The 18,883-nt window shown below is 46.9% G+C and overlaps 1 long non-coding RNA gene across 1 annotated transcript; it reads right to left on the bottom strand.

Annotated features, from left to right (window-relative positions):
* Positions 1-649: 649 nt before the first annotated feature.
* On the bottom strand, positions 650-18,217 carry LOC144892538 (uncharacterized). The gene is made up of 3 exons (XR_013623748.1): positions 18,045-18,217; positions 15,968-16,069; positions 650-806 (listed from the first exon to the last, which is right to left on the bottom strand). It is a non-coding gene; the product is annotated as an uncharacterized LOC144892538 (long non-coding RNA).
* Between the last annotated feature and the right edge of the window lie 666 nt (positions 18,218-18,883).

Raw genomic sequence — 18,883 nt, 5'->3', positions numbered from 1 at the left:
GCTCACAACCTCGATTCGACTCACAGCCGTCTCTTTCCCCTGCCGATTTTCCTCCTTCCTCCTCCTCCTCTTCCTCTTCCAGTTTCTTTGCCACGTTTTTCTTTTTCTCCACGAGCATTTATTTTTTTACCTTTTACTAAAGTCATCTCCATTTCACACAGAAATCTCAACAATATTACCTGAAACTAAAAATCCTACAAGTATATAATAACAACAAAGGCGGAAGTGACAAATCCGTCACACTTAACACAGAGCTTGTCCAAGGTGGAAAACCCCCTTGGGGAGGGGGAGGGGTTAATGAAGTTGATACAACCTCTGTCACGTGACCCCAACTTCCCCTGCCAGGTTTGTCCGTCACGTGACTCCAAGTGACGATTCTTTTGGATGCTTGCATGAGGAATGCAATTTCAGCACGACATCAAAGCAATCTCTAGCAGCTGAACACACATGTCACATGGTCACACTGTAGGGATAGATGGTGCTTCAAAGCGTGGTTGTAGAAAACAACCGTGAGTCGTTAAACCTGGAGGTACGGGAAAGGGCAGGCTCAGGGTCTATGGTTAGAGAGTTCACATGGTTTGAAAAGACGACATTGGCCTTGTAAGGGTTCTCGCAGTCTAAGATTTACAGGCTTTAAGTGTGAAATGAAAGGTCAAAGTGAAATGCACAATAACCGCAACACTGACCCGAGTAAATCTTTCCGTAAGGCCCGTGCCATTCCACTTGGGGGCTCCCCATGTCCTTGTGGTGTTTCAAAGGACACAGGATCGGTGCGCTTGAACCATGCAGGCGAACATACACTTTCACTGCCACAGGGATTGAAGCGGGAAGGACCACAAGGTTAACCGAGGAAGCGTGTTGAAAAGGGGACACAGTATAACTGAAAGGAACAAAACAAATGATTGAATAGAGGAAACATAATCTAAAAAAACATCTTCTAAATACATGTAAACCTTGGAATATTAAGCATGGTTAACAACAGTCAATTACACAACGATCGGGGATGCCTCTTCGTGGTGGTTGTACCCCCAACACTAGTCGGGAGCCAAATCTTCCCCATTCTTCGTCAGGGCAGCGCAGTCACGGTCAGAGTGCTGATCGGTACCCATGGACCGGCCTTTTCCCTCTTGGTGGGTGTGTGTGTGTGTGTGTGTGAGTGTGAGTGAGTGTGAGTGTGTGTGTGTGTGTGTGTGTGTGTGTGTGTGTGTGTGTGTGTGTGTGTGTGTGTGTTCCTCTCCCTCTAACGCTGTGGTGGCCCTGACTTTGCTGTGGTGGCCCTGTTAGGTGGGGGTACACCATCCTGGATGTGGGGGATATCTGGGTCGCTCCTGTGAGATCGACCGGCTGCCTCCATGCCACAGGCTTGTTCGAGAGAACTGTCCGGGGCTATACAACAACAGCAACAACAACACTAAATTGTTTGCATTATATATATATATATACATATATGTATATATATATATATATATATATATATATATATATATATATATATATATATATATATATATATATATATATATATATATATATATATATATATATATATATATATATATATATATATATATATATATATATATATATATATATATATATATATATATAAAGCAGTAAAGTATGTTTGTTTGTTTGTTTGTTTGTCCTCTAACTCGAGAACTACTCATCGCAGAGCAAAACCAAAGGCATATTCGGAATCAGTACGTCTCAGAGCAACTACAGCACACCTTACAATTAAAAAGACTTCGCGTTTTAAAATTATGACGTCATCAGCGTATTTCGGAACGTTACTTTTTCAACTTCATATTCGGCATCAGTCCGTCCCAGAGAAACTTCGTAACGTTAATTTTTCAACTTCATCCGATTGACATGGGACCAACGGCATGTGACAGAGAGTGAAACATTTATTTGACGACAATGACTTCCGACTTCCGGGTTCGGAATGCGGGACCAATGCCATTTGACAGGGAATAAAAAATACATGCGACATTCGATTGACAATGACTTCCGACTCGACTCCCCCCTCCCCTCCCCTCCCCCCCCTCCCCCTTCTCCCCTTCTCCCCTCCCCTTCTCCCCTCTTCCCTCTCCCCCGCCCGGCAATGCCAGGTACTTCTGCTAGTATATATATATATATATATATATATATATATATATATATATATATATATATATATATAGTTGCGGATCTCGGGGGTCGGCGCTCCCCTTATCAAGGGGGGGGGGGGGTAATCCCCTTGTCTTTTTAGCTGGCCGCCCCGAGTCCTGGAAATTATAACGTCCTTCCCGGCGCGGCGTTAGGTAGGGTTTGCTAGGCCTAGGGGTTCGCTGCTACATAAGTACTTACGCCCGCCGGAAACGACGGAATAACTCCCGCTTGAACCACGGATAAGATGGAAAATGCCGAGCAGTTAGCAATCCGAGATCAGAGCTATTAACAATGACTAAACCCGATTATAGCGGTTCCTAATCGTGCCACAGGTACTCAATTGAAAGAAAGGACGGATGCGATCGGATTAGGGAAAACCAAGAAAGAACAAGGTAATTTATTTACAAACCAAAAAGAAGAGGAAAGGAAAGAATGTACAGGAAGAAGAAGAAGAAGCAGGACACAGGGCAGTCTTAAAGCAGTCTTATTCTACGACCCCAGACATACATACGCACTCACACGGGGATTGCAGCTGGTAGGGTGGAAGGTCCAGGTCGATGGTCCGGTGATGAGGTCCGGCTCCAGGTGTCTCCAGTCCAGTGGGTGAAAACCGGGTAGGCAGCTTCGCGCGTATCGTGGAATGCGACCGGACCTTACATATGGTGGGGGGGGGGGGGGGGGGGAGGGAGGCTGGTGTCCTTCAGCGTACGTAATAATTGTATGGCTGTGACAAACGCACCCTCTCCAAAGTTCTCTTATAACGCCAGCGAGTGAGTCCTTACGCAATGTGCGCTCCTGGATCAGTCCCGTTACAAGAGGTTCTTCTGCGCAGTACCATAGAAAGCAGTCCTTCAACAAGGCACCTTTCCCAATAGTCCGGTTACAATCAGACGTCTCCGCGCAGTCCCCTGCAGTCCCCTCCAGTCCTCTCAAGTCCGCCGCCGTATATCTTCTCAAGTCCGTAGTAGGGCTTTGCGCTCGCGCTTTTATAACGCGAGCCAAGATTACTCCGCCAGCCAAAAAGCCACGCCCTTCGGCGAGCTCACCTCAGCCCTGGTTGGTTGGTGAGGGCTTACCGGTCACGCCCTGATGGTGAGTTGACGTGGCCACACCTTGTTACTGGTGTCCCGCCCCTTCTTCCTTGAGCCTGACCGCATGGTCAATGGCGGCGCCTGAGCGAACGCTAAGGCACCGACTGTAGGGGCGCGCAATGGCGGCGCTTGTAGAGGGAGGTCGCAAAATGAACGAAAGGGCCTACTCCTTATTTGATTGATGCAACGCAGATTCAACTATTGGAAACACAGCCTTAACTAACACATAATAATGAAATAACTGAGTTCCTATGGTGGCCTACGTGTTGCTGTGGCCTAACTAAGGGTGCTACCTTTAACCTTTAATGTCATATTTACAAGTGATTATTATTTACAAAAGTGTGGGTTCTAAAACCGCAACAATATATATATATTGTTGTGGATATGAGAATGTTTTTTTTATTTTATTGTTGTAAAATGTTGTTGTAAAAGGTTGTTGTAAAATATCACCCCTCCTCCCTCCGTTTGTGGTTGTATAAAGGTCAAAAGGGCGTTCCCGTAGTTAGTCCATAAAACATACATGCAGGACACGATATATCTTTTTTTTGACAGTTATATCCTTATTATGTGTATTAGTGTAAGGCTGTGTCTTCCATTAATTGAAATACTCCATTGCACCAGTGAAAGAAATAGATCCCCTTTCCTTCCCATCCCCAAAATCTCCCTTTCCTTCCCATCCCCAAAATCTCCCTTTCCTTCCCATCCCCAAAATCTCCCTTTCCTTCCCATCCCCAAAACCTCCATTTCCATATTACATCCCCTCTCGTCACTGCTGAGCCCTCGATTGCCCATATTACCTCCCCTCCAATAACCGCCATTGACCACGAGGCTCGAGTCGGGGAAGAAAGGCGTGTCTCCACCTCGTCATAGAGGGGAGGAGTGAGCCAGCCCCACTCGACCAACCATGAGCCAGGGGTTTGGCTAGAGAGGGCGGAGGAAGAGCGATCGGGGAGGTTTGAAAAGGTTGAGGGGCGGGGGCCTATATAACCCAAGGCAGGGGCGTGTCAAAAAGAGATGCGTTTTTACAGAGGAGAGGAGAAGACAAAAAGCCCTGGAGTTGGTCACAAGGAGTTGGAGTGAGTCGATTGCCAGTAGAGGGTCTGAGTCGGTTGGTCACAAAGGGTTGGTCTTGGTGAGAGAGGTCTGAGTTGGTCGTCAAGAGAGAGTGGTGAAGAGTCAGTCAGTAGAGGTGGTGGTAAAGAGTGAGGGACCAAGAAAGAGTTGAGGGTTGGACCAGACGAGTGGGACAAGGCCTGGCAAGGCAAGCGGAGGCGGCAGCAGCAGCGACACCCGGCAGCCGCTTGGGGCCTGGGCGGCGGTTTGGAGCAGGGCCGAAAAGGAACGGCGGCTGCTAAACGCGCCGATCGTGCTGCATGACCCCCTTGGACCTCCCTCTCCCTCCAACCATCCACATCCTGCGATTCCTGCAATTCCCCGCGTTAGTCAGTGTCTTTTGTTTGTTCTGTCCTGGGATAAGTTAAGCCTGTAGATAAGCTAGTATTTGCACTGTGTCACCTGCGTCTTATGTGTTGTAAATAAACCTTGATTGCTCCGTTTTGCTTGTGTAAATAATAAACCCCATTACTCGTCTGTACGTCTTCTCGTTTTATTCCTTTTTCCTCTTTGCATTCGTCGCCTTTGTCTTTTCCCTGATTGAGCAGCTGTGGTGCGATCCGGCCAAAGTTCGGGTGGAATCGGGTAAGTTTGTTAGGTCGCGGTCACCAACCGCTCGGTCTACAACATCTAACCGCGATCAGTAACAATTGGTGTCTGGGAGTGGGATTCGAGGCCCGACCAAATAAAAAATAAAAAAAAACAACGAATAGAGGGAAAAAAAAAAAAAATTGGTCAAAATTACGAGCTGCCGAAATTTGTTTTGTGTAAAGCAAAACCCGAATTTTGAAATCGCGCCATGGCTGGCCAAGGCGATCGAATGCCGGTGGGTGAGCTAGAGGAGGGGTTAGGAGTAACCCAGGATCAAATGGAGGGGAGCAATGAGGAGGCGGTTGAGGGAGTATCAGACGCACAAAATGGCGGCCTCGCGCACATGATTATTGTGGCGCCAAATTTAGCCGCGCCCGTGACCGTAGCAGCGCCGCCGATGGATTGGGGCCTATTTATGGAACAAATAAAGGCGCTCATGGTCCAGACAAGTGAAGACCTGAGGAATGACTTGGGAAACCAAATGGGGGTAATGGGAAACCAAATGGGGGTAATGGGGAACCGGATGGATGCTCAGAGTGAGCAATTGGGAGTAATGAGGGACGAAGCGAGGGGTACCGGTGAGGGATTAAAACATGGGTTAACGGGGGTGGAAAATAGAATGGCTGCCCAGGAGAATCAGTTAGAGGGGGTGAAAAATGGGTTAACGGGGGTGGAAAATAGAATGGCTGCCCAGGAGAATCAGTTAGAGGGGGTGAAAAATGGGTTAATGGGGTTAGAAAATAGGATGGAGGACAAATTGCGGGAAATAGGGGAACAATCTGCCAGGGAAATCAAACAAATGGGAGAGCAGATAGAGGAGGTGAAAATCGGGGTAGAAACCAAACTGGATGCTCAGAGGGATGAATTGGGACAGATGAGGGTGGCATCTACAAAAGAGATGGAGGAAATACGACGAGGGGTAAGTGAGGAGGTCTCGGGGCTACGCGAGGAGGTAAAGCGAGGTGAAAAGCGTATAGAGAAAGAGGTGAGAAATAATACGGCTAAGTTACAAGAAGGAATAGAAGATCTGACGGAGGAGGTGGAACAGCTGACAGAGGGACAAACTAAGTTAGTGGAGCAGGTTCAAAGGAACACTGCAGTACTAGGAGGGTTAAAGGCGACACAAAAAGAAATTAAAAACGAATTAATAGCGACACAGAGGCAATGTCAGATGGTACGGGAGGAACTGACAATGAGGGTGGACGAGGTGACAGAGATAATGGAGACAAAGGACCGGCAGGTGAGGATGCACATAGAGACGGTCACGGTAGCCTTAGAGGACGAACTTGAGGAGACGCACCGAGAAATAAGAGGTTAAACAAAAATTAGAGGAAGTGGAAGAAGAGGTGAGTGAAATTAAGAAGGGACGAACAGAAACTAAAAGAGAAATCCAGGAGGAGGTGATGGAATATGTGCAAGGTCGGTGCTCAACTCATGATGTGATGCTCACTAACCAAATAAAGAGTTTGCAGGTGGCAAAGGAGGTGCGGAGACGAAGTACGGAGGTGAGTGGCAATGTATATGATGTGAGGAAAGCTTCAGTCGGCTTGGGGATTGGTTTGGATCCGGGTGTTCGTGAAAGGCCGTTGGTGAAGTGTGTGACAGGTCAGGTGTGCGAAAAAAGAGGTGTGCGAGAATGTCCGACCATGGGGTGTGTGAGGAAAAAGTGCACGCCGAGGAGTGAGTGTGCCGTCAAGAGTGAGTTGGTCGAAGCGCGTGTGCGAGGGGGTACATGGAAGCGCGGTGTGGTGAGTGTTACGGAGGAAGTAACGAGAGAGTGTACACCTGTGGTGAGTGTTACAGAGGATGTAACGAGAGAGTGTACACCTGTGGTGAGTGTTACAGAGGATGTAACGAGGAAGTGTACGCCTGTGGTGAGTGTTACAGAGGATGTAACGGGAGGGTGTGCGCGAGAAAGGTGTGTAACGGACAGGTGCATGAGGAAAGAGTGTGCTGTCGAGAGTAAGGGTGAGTGGGCGGTCAAGAATGGAGGTGAGAGTAGTGAGAGTGAAACGGAGCGTGAGTTGGTTATGACAGGTGAGCGAGGATGTACACCTGGAATGGAAGGATGCACACCTGGAATGGTAGAGCGTGTGTGGGAAGGCACATTTGAGTTGGTAGTGAGGCACGTGGTTGGGTGTGCGAATGAGAGCACACCTGTGATTGTCACAGAGGAAGTGACCGAGGAGGGGGCACGAAGAGGTGTGTTGGTGAGGTGTGCGACCAACGAATGTGTGCCAAAGTGTTCGGTGGTCAGGTGTGTGACCAAGGCTGGGAGAGGAATGAGTGTACCGAGGTGTGTAAGGAACGGTACGACGAGGAGCATGGAAACGGCTGCATGTATGAGCAAGAAAGGGGTAGCGTATGCTTGTAAGCATCCAGGTGAGGCGTCGACGGTAACCGGTTTAGCGGTGAGGGCGACTTATAGCCGAATCGGGCCCTCGGTGCGTGCCGGGCTTCGCGTGCCGCGAGAACCAGCGGGGATCCGAGCCACGGCGGGTTCGAAAGGACCGCCGTGCGCGATCCACGCTGGGCCTCGCGTGGAACGGCCGCGTCCGGGCTCCACTAGGCGGAGCGGGCAGCTCGATAGGAAGGGTCGTCATGGCGACCACTTGCTATTGAGACGTGCCGGCAGGTCGAGATCGGGACAGTGGATGGCTCCGTGCCGAGATGGTGCGTGGGATCTCGGCACGGGTAAGCCCCCGTCCCTGCCACGAATGCGGGACGTATCCAGCGGCTGGCACAAAAGAATCCGCGTTCATTGCTCGGCTGTACGAAGCCGGGCTGTCGACGTGAATTGGCGCACCGAGAGGATGTAATAAGTAGACGGGTGATAGTGATAATGGTAGTGATTCGATACGAAATTTGTAATAGTGGGTAGAATTGGCAGCAAATGGAAAATTTTTGAATTGGTTGGAATGTGGACGAGCAAAATTGATAGAGAGACCCCCGATGTGGTGGGATGGCAAATCCACCATCCCTCACAGAGTGGGGCAAATGCGCAATAGTTTATGGGGTGGCTATGACAACCGAGCCAGGGAGGGCTTGGATAATTGTAGGGATCTAGCGAAGATGACAATAGGTAACGTTAAGTTTAGTTAGTGACTGATACCTGTAGTGGGGACGCAGGTAGATTAGTGTGGATTATAATGACGTGGGAGCGCAATAGTTTAAAGGGACGACTGGGAAGCGCAAGTTTCAGAGGGGAGTAGTTAGCTGAGATGATGCCGTGTGTGTGAGGATTGAACAGGTGAGAATGGAACAGGTGTGATTGCACAGGTGTGCAACTGAACAGGTGTGTGGAGCAGTGTATGAGGGAGTAGTGGTGATTGCGTGTTGTGTTGACCAAATGGTCCAGGAAGAAAGGAGGGTGCAGGTGGCACCAGGTATGATTGCACAGGTGTGCAACGACAGGTGAATGAAGAACAGGTGTATGTGGCTGTGTGGAATAAATGGTAGTGTGGAATATCTGGAGTGGTGGAATGGATGGTCGTGGAGTGAGAATGGTGGAAATTGTGGAGTGGAGTGGATGGTGCGAAGGTGTGAATGGGGGAAGAGTGGACCCCCATCACGGATACCCGGGGCGGGTAGTGTAAGTGTTAGGTAGAGGGTACAGGTAAATTGTGGTTGGATATTGGCATCTGTGGTGCGGGTGGCAGAAAGGTATGTGGATGGGTGCATTGGTGTTGTGGAAATGGCTGGGCGTGTAGCCTGTTAGTGTGTGTAGTTGGTTTGGGCACTCCACCACTGTGAGGATGTCGGCCAGGTGAGGCCGCAGGTGGGCTCTGGGAGCCGGTAGTAGTTGTTGTGGATGGGGCCCGAGGATCCGGAGGACGGACCCGGGTAGCCCAGTGCCAGAGGGCACCATGGGGTGACAGAGCCAGGGGAGGGGCTGTCCCCAGTTAGTTAGGTTAGGGTGAGGAGCTAGGTAAGCTCGGGTGGCAACTACAGTGGTGGGGGTGTGCAGGTGGGTAGACCTGCTGGGAGAGTTACACGTCGCGGCCCAGAAATTGTGCGAGGGCACCGGGAGATGAATCGGGGGAGTGAGACCCCAAATTGAAAAGCACCACAGTTTGGTCAATGGGAATTGGTTTTTAGAACCCATAGTGTAAGTTGGCCAATGGATTGGCAGGGAGAGACCCCGGGTAGTGTAAAGTGTGTTAAAATCATTTAGAGGATAGTTAGGATGAAGGATCTCCTCGCACCATCTGCATCCACTCACCTGAGGTGACAGGTACTCCGCACCATGCCATGTTTAATTATTTTTGATGCAAATGTTTTGGATTGTGAGACGCATCATGACGTGGGTGTGACATTGTGCTTTGATGTTCCATCTCTGCCTCCTTATGAGGATTGATGATGAATTTGGTGATGGCAAATTTTGAAGTAGAGGGATTGTGGAGACGAATTTGGTATAGGGGAAATATGGGGAAGACGTGACAGTAGTGACGAATTTGTAAATGTGTAGATTTTTGTACATATGGGGTAAGGGTAGGGTAGGTGACAGGGGGGTGACGTACGGTAGGGACGAGCTTTCTCACTTCGCCCTCCATACGCATTTCGCCTTGCATTGCCTTATTGATGTGTACCCTTGTGACCTTACCCCTCGCTCAATTGTCTTTCCCCTTTTGTCTCCCACATGACCTGTGTGCCATTGGGTGCCGAGGGGAGCGTGCGTGGGTCGGCCATTGTGCGCCCGAAATTCCCAGAACCAGCTGTCTGCATCGATGCACCACATTATGGACCACATGTCTGTGGCCGAGCACCACCTATGGACCCCATGGGTTGGGGCATGGCCCCTCTGCTGGAACCGGCCATGAGGGCCTGAAATCTTGCTGGCGGACCTTGGCCACAGGGCACCGATGCCCCACAGGTGAACCACACATAGTCGGCCCTGTGGGCCATAAATAAAGAAAATAAAAAGGACACATTGGGCACACTTTATTGCAAATAGGCCGCCAGTAAGCAAAGCAAAAGAATGACAACAACTGGAAGAAATAATAATAACCAGCAGAGGGAGCCGAAGAGCAAGAGACACCTGCAGGGTTAGGGGTTGTTGAATTTATTTTTATTCATTGAACACTGATGAACTATGGTGACTGCACCGATTGGTGCTTGGGTGTGTATTGGTGCGTTTTTGGGTGCTTTAATGGTGCGTCGATGCAGAGCAGACTGTCTCCCCCCCAGAAAGAACAATCACAGGTCCTGGGTTAGTTTTGTAAATAAAAATAGCGTCATTGTAAATAATGCTTCCCACCGTCAGTGTATAGTTTGAAGACCATTCCGCAATTCGGTTAACTGTGGGCGTAAGTCTGTTAGGCAGGGTGCAATGGAGCAGCGGGACACATTTATTTATGTTTTAAAACTGTCGCACTCAGGGTCAGGTTAAAAGTAGAGGGAACTACACCTACGTGCCACACTAAGGTAAAAGTTATAGGCCCGGGACGTGCCTAAGGGGAGGAGGGTGCAGTGTTGTGGATATGAGAATGTTTTTTTTATTTTATTGTTGTAAAATGTTGTTGTAAAAGGTTGTTGTAAAATATCACCCCTCCTCCCTCCGTTTGTGGTTGTATAAAGGTCAAAAGGGCGTTCCCGTAGTTAGTCCATAAAACATACATGCAGGACACGATATATCTTTTTTTGACAGTTATATCCTTATTATGTGTACTAGGGCATTGCCCGTACTATATCTATATCTAAAATTATATCCCCCCCCCTCTATTTACATGAAATGGTTTGGTCCAAAGCGAACGGCTTGCGAGTACGGTGACAATCCCCCCCCCCTCTATTTACATGAAATGGTTTGGTCCAAAGCGAACGGCTTGCGAGTACGGTGACAATCCCCCCCCTCTATTTACATGAAATGGTTTGGTCCAAAGCGAACGGCTTCCGGAGTTTGGTAAAGAAATCGCCATCGCGTGCACAAACGCGCAGGAAAGCGAATGAATCGCAAATTCGTTTTTATTAGTTGTAAAACATAGTTTAACGCCAACATAGTTTGCAAACGTGAAATAAATGAATACGCTCTCAAATGTGCCATCCGAGGCAGAGTGTGCCCGCCACGTTCGGCACACGCGATCGTTCGCTGCTCTCTGATTGGTTGAATCGTTTTTTGGACATAGCTCGGTAAGTAATTGTCCGATTAATATGAAACCTTGAAAAGGCACATCCTCGGGTCCCCAGCAATATACCTGGCAAGTTAAAAGTATATCGGACCCGTGGTTGTCGAGAAACAGCGGTCACAGACAAACGTACAGACAGACAGAGATTACTGGAATTATAGATAGATTAGTGTAAGGCTGTGTCTTCCATTAATTGAAATACTCCATTGCACCAGTGAAATAAATAGATCCCCTTTCCTTCCCATCCCCAAAATCTCCCTTTCCTTCCCATCCCCAAAACCTCCATTTCCATATTACATCCCCTCTCGTCACTGCTGAGCCCTCGATTGCCCATATTACCTCCCCTCCAATAACCGCCATTGACCACGAGGCTCGAGTCGGGGAAGAAAGGCGTGTCTCCACCTCGTCATAGAGGGGAGGAGTGAGCCAGCCCCACTCGACCAACCATGAGCCAGGGGTTTGGCTAGAGAGGGCGGAGGAAGAGCGATCGGGGAGGTTTGAAAAGGTTGAGGGGCGGGGGCCTATATAACCCAAGGCAGGGGCGTGTCAAAAAGAGATGCGTTTTTACAGAGGAGAGGAGAAGACAAAAAGCCCTGGAGTTGGTCACAAGGAGTTGGAGTGAGTCGATTGCCAGTAGAGGGTCTGAGTCGGTTGGTCACAAAGGGTTGGTCTTGGTGAGAGAGGTCTGAGTTGGTCGTCAAGAGAGAGTGGTGAAGAGTCAGTCAGTAGAGGTGGTGGTAAAGAGTGAGGGACCAAGAAAGAGTTGAGGGTTGGACCAGACGAGTGGGACAAGGCCTGGCAAGGCAAGGCAAGCGGAGGCGGCAGCAGCAGCGACACCCGGCAGCCGCTTGGGGCCTGGGCGGCGGTTTGGAGCAGGGCCGAAAAGGAACAGCGGCTGCTAAACGCGCCGATCGTGCTGCATGACCCCCTTGGACCTCCCTCTCCCTCTCCCTCCAGCCATCCACATCCTGCGATTCCTGCAATTCCCCGCGTGAGTCAGTGTCTTTTGTTTGTTCTGTCCTGGGATAAGTTAAGCCTGTAGATAAGCTAGTATTTGCACTGTGTCACCTGCGTCTTATGTGTTGTAAATAAACCTTGATTGCTCCGTTTTGCTTGTGTAAATAATAAACCCCATTACTCGTCTGTACGTCTTCTCGTTTTATTCCTTTTTCCTCTTTGCATTCGTCGCCTTTGTCTTTTCCCTGATTGAGCAGCTGTGGTGCGATCCGGCCAAAGTTCGGGTGGAATCGGGTAAGTTTGTTAGGTCGCGGTCACCAACCGCTCGGTCTACAACATCTAACCGCGATCTGTAACAATATATATATATATATATATATATATATATATATAACTTTTATTTTGAGTGTGCAATGGTCAAACAGGGTCTAAAGTGTAAGAGTTTCATTTGGATTGTTTTTTTTGCAAAGCTAATGATATTGTTAATTTCCTCTTCATCTCATAGGGTTTGCTTCAGAGGTTCTTCTCGGTGTCGTGACTTTGTTTTTATGCCCATGGAAGAGGCCACACACAGACCATCGGAACATTTTGTGTAAATCCTTCAGTGCTCATGTTGGCTTAGAGCCTGGTGTTGGCTTAGCGGTTAGGGTGCCGGCTTGGGATCCTAGGATCCTGGGTTCGAATCCCGGTCGATCGCTGAATTAACGCCAGGGGGGTTGACTCAGCCTGTCATCCTTCCGAGGTCGGCAAATTGAGTACCAGCTTGCTGGGATGAATGATCACGGTGTGTACCCCGATTTAGAATAGGTACACGGTATCCCTGCGCACCGTAAGAGCGTGACCAAGGGTTGGCGTCAGGAAAGGGCATCCGGCCATAAAAACATTGCCTCAAACAGGGAACCATGATTGTCATGGGGCCCGCAAGGCTAACCCCCGCTCTAGCGGGGAAAAATGGCATTAAAACGATCATTCATATTCATTCTTCAGTGCTCGTGTTGAGCCACATTCTAAAGCCACACACAAATGTAGAAAAAGAAGAATGACTGCACTGTGGTCACAACCTGCGATAAAAATCAGGTAACGGGCCGATTGGGAAACACACATTTTAAACATTCTTAAAATATGAACAACACGATTGGGAAACATACATTGAATGCGCTATTAAAAGATTAACTGGACACCTCTCATCCAGGTCACCCTTTGCTACAGTTACATCAGAACGAGCCGATTCGTCACATGGTCACGGATTGTTTAACCCAAGTATGGGGCTATTCAACAATTTATGCAACGCTATGTTTTTTAGGGAGGTGCATACCGTGCTGCTGACGGGCTTGTTTAAACCTTACTAATAATTTTTATTCAACATATGATTACAGACAGACCCTGGTGTTGGGCTAGCGGCTAGGGTGCCGGCTTATGATACCTAGGATCCTGGGTTCGAATCCCGGTCGATCGCTGAATTAACGCCAGGGGGGTTGACTCAGCCTGTCATCCTTCCGAGGTCGGCTAATTGAGTACCAGTTCACTGGTAATTCCCTGTTTGTCGTTAAAGGCGGCGTAAAGGGTTGGCGTCAGGAAGGGCATCCGGCCGTAAAACATTGCTTCAAAAAGTGGACCAAAAAACAACAACAACCACGGTTCCCGAAAAAGGCCAACCCCCGCCTTGCGGGGAAAAATGGCCTCTAAAGGTGGTTATTTTATATTATTTATATATATGATTACAGACAGGTATTTTCTTCATCGTGAATAACACTCGACCCAAACAAAGCCAATGGAAATCTGACGCAATAAACCCGGGCAGTGTATAATCAGCAGAGGCCTACAGGGCTGACGTCTTAGGCCCATCAGAAAACCAAGATGGCGGCCATATTATTTATTCTGGGTGCCATGGTGGGTGGAGTCAAGAAACAAATGCGGGTGAGGCCCGGCAGCTGTCCGCCAATGGGTGCACATTTCAAAAATCGAACCCAACAATGAACCTCGGTAACAACAACCATGCAGAGCCTCAAGTGAATGAAGACCTTTCGTAAGATCGATGATGAACAAATGGACAATGCTACTGATTGGTCTGTAATCAGATGAGCTTATGGTCAATTGTCTCAACGAATAGTTTCGAGCATTGTAAGAAGGTGTCATGGTTGTGACATGGCAAGTTGCTAGGTGCGGATTGATGAATTCTGTGTTTCGGGGCTTGTGATCCACTAGTTTCTGGGATTCAAATACCCACAGACTGAGAACTCTCATTTCATGTTTGTCTGGACTGCGTAAAAAATAGAAAAATCCAAACACTTGCTTCCTCAATCACACAGACAGGCCTTTTACATCTGTCGACATTTTAATCCCTTTTGGCACAGTGCCACAGAAGAAACTCACAAAGTGGATCCATTTTCTCGTTTTCCCCAGTTTGTATTTTGTGCTCTATGTGTTTCGTTCAATCAATCAATATATGATATGGAGCTTTTACATCCGTCTTCAGGAATGATCACGCACAACATTTTAAAATGTGCTACAGCGAAACGTTCATAGTATCGTTTATCGCAAATGTTCATTCATTCAGTCCATTCTCACTGAATGATGCCTCGCTACATAGACGATGTGCGCAAACCAGCTCACCACCATACCTCGACCAACCCCTCTGTACTTAGACCTTCCTATAGTTCATATTTTAGCCGAATCTAGATTCAATGTTTTTAAAAGTGACACCAGAGAACTGTCCAGGGTCGAGTCCCAAACCAAAACCAAAGAAAGATGGGGGAATGTAATAATTAAAGGAGATCTTGACGATGATTCATGACTTGAATTGTTGCATGTTGATCCAAGTCAGGAACACTGCTGCGGAGGCTGTTCCAAAGAAAGGCAGTTCAGGAAAAGAAGGATAAGGCATGGCGACTGGTACGGAGGGAAGAGAGGACAACGTAGAAAGGGCGATGAGTAGAAGCTAGATGGGTGTTACAAACAGAGTGAAGAGGAAGAGGGACAGAAACAGAGAGTTTGACAGAGCACGGACTGGGACTGTCGTAGTAGAGGTGGAAGAGGCACAGGGAAGAAACTTTATGACGGTGGGCCAAATGTTGGAGATGGCTAGACAAAGTAGGTTCGTTAATCAGTTGGACAGCATTGGTCTGGACATAATCCAGAATACCGATGACTTATGGAGGAGCGCCACCCCAGACATTGGAACAGTATTCCATCACCGGTTTGAGTTAGGATTTGTAGAGGGTGAGAAGCCGACGGGAGTTAAAGTCGTTGCAAGTTCTGAGGAGGAAATCAAGTTTATCGGAGGTAGATTTGGCGACATTGAGGATGTGAGGCTGTTAGACATTTCTTGAAATGGTGACACCAAGCATATTAATAGAGGACTCCTGGAATTGAGAGCTGTTAAAGAGAAGGAGGGGTGACTGTGCTAGTCTTACGAGGGATTTAATATTGGACTGATTGAAGGAGATACGGTTGTTGGAGCCCCAGTAGAGATTGACATTGGGATCACAACTGATGGAGGCAACAGTTGAGAGGCAATCGACAGCCAGGGGACTGGTGGGAGGTGTACTGGGATTTATAACTGATGGAGGAATTGAGGGTGGAGTTGTCAGCAAAGGAATGGGCAGGGTTAGTAACTGTGAAGAGGTCATTGATGAAAAGAAGAAAAAGGAAGGGCAAGATGACAGAACCTGAAAGGACACCAGAAAGAAGATGATCATTGATCATCGAGGAAGGAAGCTGGAAACCCAGGTGCTGAACTGAAGCAACCGAGGTCATTACCGAGGTCATTAAGTGGGCCTAGCAACTCGACAGTTCTTACGACTCGTTTGTAATGCATTGGATATCGGACCTTACAGGAGTGGCGGAAACCCAATCCCGTAAGAGGTCAAACATATGAATTGTTCTCCAAGACGACATCAATTGCCCTTTATCAGACCGAATGTTGACGCAGAAATATGGACTAACCCGTTCTCCATTGGCTGCCATAAATAGGTCCTTGAACATCAGGATGTGCCTCTTCCACGGTCTGCAGTGACTCCAGTAATGTGGTGCCAAGATCCACCATGCCTGTCAAGGTGTTGCATGGTCGTCAGCCACACAAAGTATATGATCATTATTCATAGGTCAATGAGGCATACCCTTATCGTTATGATATATGCGAGTTATCATACTCGTACGTAACACCAGTTATCAGGTTAACAATGCATTTTTTTATTTAATGCTTACGGTATGTGTTGCAACACTGACTATATGCAATAATAACAAAATAACATGATTACTGCTTAGCAATGGGATTGTAGCAACAAGAATAGCATAAAATTACTCTGATAAGAAATCACATGTGCGTCATTTAAAAAAAAAAAAAAAAAAAACCGAGGTATCCCTTCTGATTATTTCTTGATAAGAAAATGTGTAAATTAAGAAAATGTGTCCCCATCTACTATCCATAAAACTCAACATCATGAAAATCGGAGGAAAATTATTGAAGTTATGATAAAAAGGTGTTTTTTGTTCATCATTAGGTCTCAATCCGAAAAAGTAGGTCAAGGACACGAAACAAATATCAGGTGCATAACCCCAGTGCAGGTATGATACAAGAACATTCTGGAAGGTCAAGCGGTCTTTGAGATTCCACATGGCAAAATTGATATATGACAAAAACCGCAGTTTTTTTTCAGCCCGCAATTTGACCTTGACCTTTAACCCAGAGGACTGTGATGTAAATTGAGGGTAAATGCACCTTGCTCTAGGCTATCTAGATAGGGCAATTTTGTTTGATCAGACAAACCTCAGTCAAGTTATGGTGAAGAATGTTAAAATGCCTATAATTAGGTGATGACCTTAAAATAGGTCAAGGTCAAAAAAATATGTCAATCCCACATACTTTAAATTTGCAATATTTGTGCAAAATTCCATTCCAAAAGTCCCTGCCGGCTCCCAGATTGAAGATACAGTTCGGAAATATGGGGAGTTGAGAATGCAAGAAAAAAAACAAAATCGAATATATGATTCTTCAGTACTCATAGGGGTTTAAGAAAATCATATGGTGCCATTAAAAATTGGGGGCATTAATTGTAGAAACAAACCCTATACCCTACTATGCTCTAGGTGGAGACTTAATATATGGGAGTCAAAAGGGGGAGCCACCCCTCCAATCCAAACCTATTCATGAAACTTCCACTGTGCATTTCATGGGTGGGGTAAAGGGGGTTTTGCATGTTTGTAGATTTAAAAAAAATTAGGATGAAAAGTAGAAGTAACAATAAACCTATGAACTGCACGTTTCAATGACGTCACCTGTTTCAGTAAAATTGAAGAAATAGCCACCAATCGTTTTCAATCCGACTACGGTGGCCACCTTTGGGTGTTCTGTTTGCAAGTGACTTGCTTATGACTCACCAAGCATCTCACTTGATTGCTTGCTTCGCTGGCCAAGTGGTAGATACGGAATGGTTGGCTTGGCAAGCGATAGCAAGCAGCTTGCTTACCACTCGCCAAGCACTTCCCTTGATTGCTCACCAAGTGGTTGATACGGAATGGCTGGCTTGGCAAGCGATAGCAAGCAGCTTGCTTACCACTCGCCAAGCACTTCCCTCGATTGCTCACCAAGTGGTTGATACGGAACGGTTGGCTTGGCAAACGATAGCAAGCGGCTTGCTTACCACTCGCCAAGCATCTCCCTTGATTACTTGCTTTGCTGACCAGGCGGTTTAAACGGAACGGCTGGCTTGGCAAGCGATAGCAAGCGGCTTGCTTACCACCCACCAAACAACTCCCTTGATTACTTGCTTTGCTGACCAGGCGGTTTAAACGGAACGGCTGGCTTGGCAAGCGATAGCAAGCGGCTTGCTAACGGAACACACCACGACAGCAGCCTCAACAGCAAACAATGCAGTTATTCCGATGTTCATGAATATAATAAGGTTAAAATAGAAAACTATCAAAGGTCAAGGCATAAAACTAAATGATAACTTAAATGGTGGTTACAATCATCGTGTTTTAGGTTTAATGAGGTTAACGTGCACTGTAACTGTACTCTTACCTCCGTAAAAGATGAAGATCAACGTGAAGGATAAAGAACTATGAAGTAGCATACTAATGATAACTACTATCCCAGAAACATTTGTACAACACTAACATCTCTTTATAACGCTGTAAAATCGATCAATCAGGGATATTATTGAAAGACAAATCGAGCTGAATCATTGGGTTATGTACAGTATATATATACAGTAACCCTTATCTTGGTTTCCAAGGTAACAAACCGACTCCGCACATTTGTTTAATTTTAAAGCCGATTTGTTTGTTAGTTATACAAGTCTTGTATATTTTGGAGAACGTTAATAAGGTTATACATAATTACGTATATCAAAACAATATAAATACGAATCAATAATTTACTAACCCCGCTTCGCCTATACACCGCCTATCATCAGCAGCATACGGGACAGAAGGATATTCCTGTAATTATCCAGTCTTCTCCACAATGTCTGGTATACATGACAGTTTACGTACCATTTGTGCATGCGTTAGGGACTTGTGCATAGACTGGACACAAGAGGGGGGAGGGCGTGGAGAAGACATCGTAACAAGAATGTATCAATTGAATGCAGGTTTATTAGCAACAACGATGAACAATCAATCTGCAAGACAAAGAAAGCGATGGTAGATATTAGAATAAGATAATAGATACAGAATATGCAAATAACAATGCGCAGTATTACACAAGATGAGAACGCAATAGAGAACAGTACCATACAAGAGTTGTCTATCTCCCTTTCCCAAAAACGTTCAATTGTGACACAGAATAGAACGAAACTGGAGACCGAGAAAAAGGATCACATGAGTTTATAATTGATATTCTACTGAATTGAATCGGGC

The sequence above is a fragment of the Myxine glutinosa genome, chromosome 6 (genome assembly GCF_964187855.1).
Source record: "Myxine glutinosa chromosome 6, kmMyxGlut1.1, whole genome shotgun sequence".
Classification (NCBI taxonomy): Eukaryota; Metazoa; Chordata; class Myxini; order Myxiniformes; family Myxinidae; genus Myxine; species Myxine glutinosa.
The sequence above is the reverse complement of the archived record's forward strand: the minus strand, read 5'-3'. Positions and strand labels throughout refer to the sequence as shown.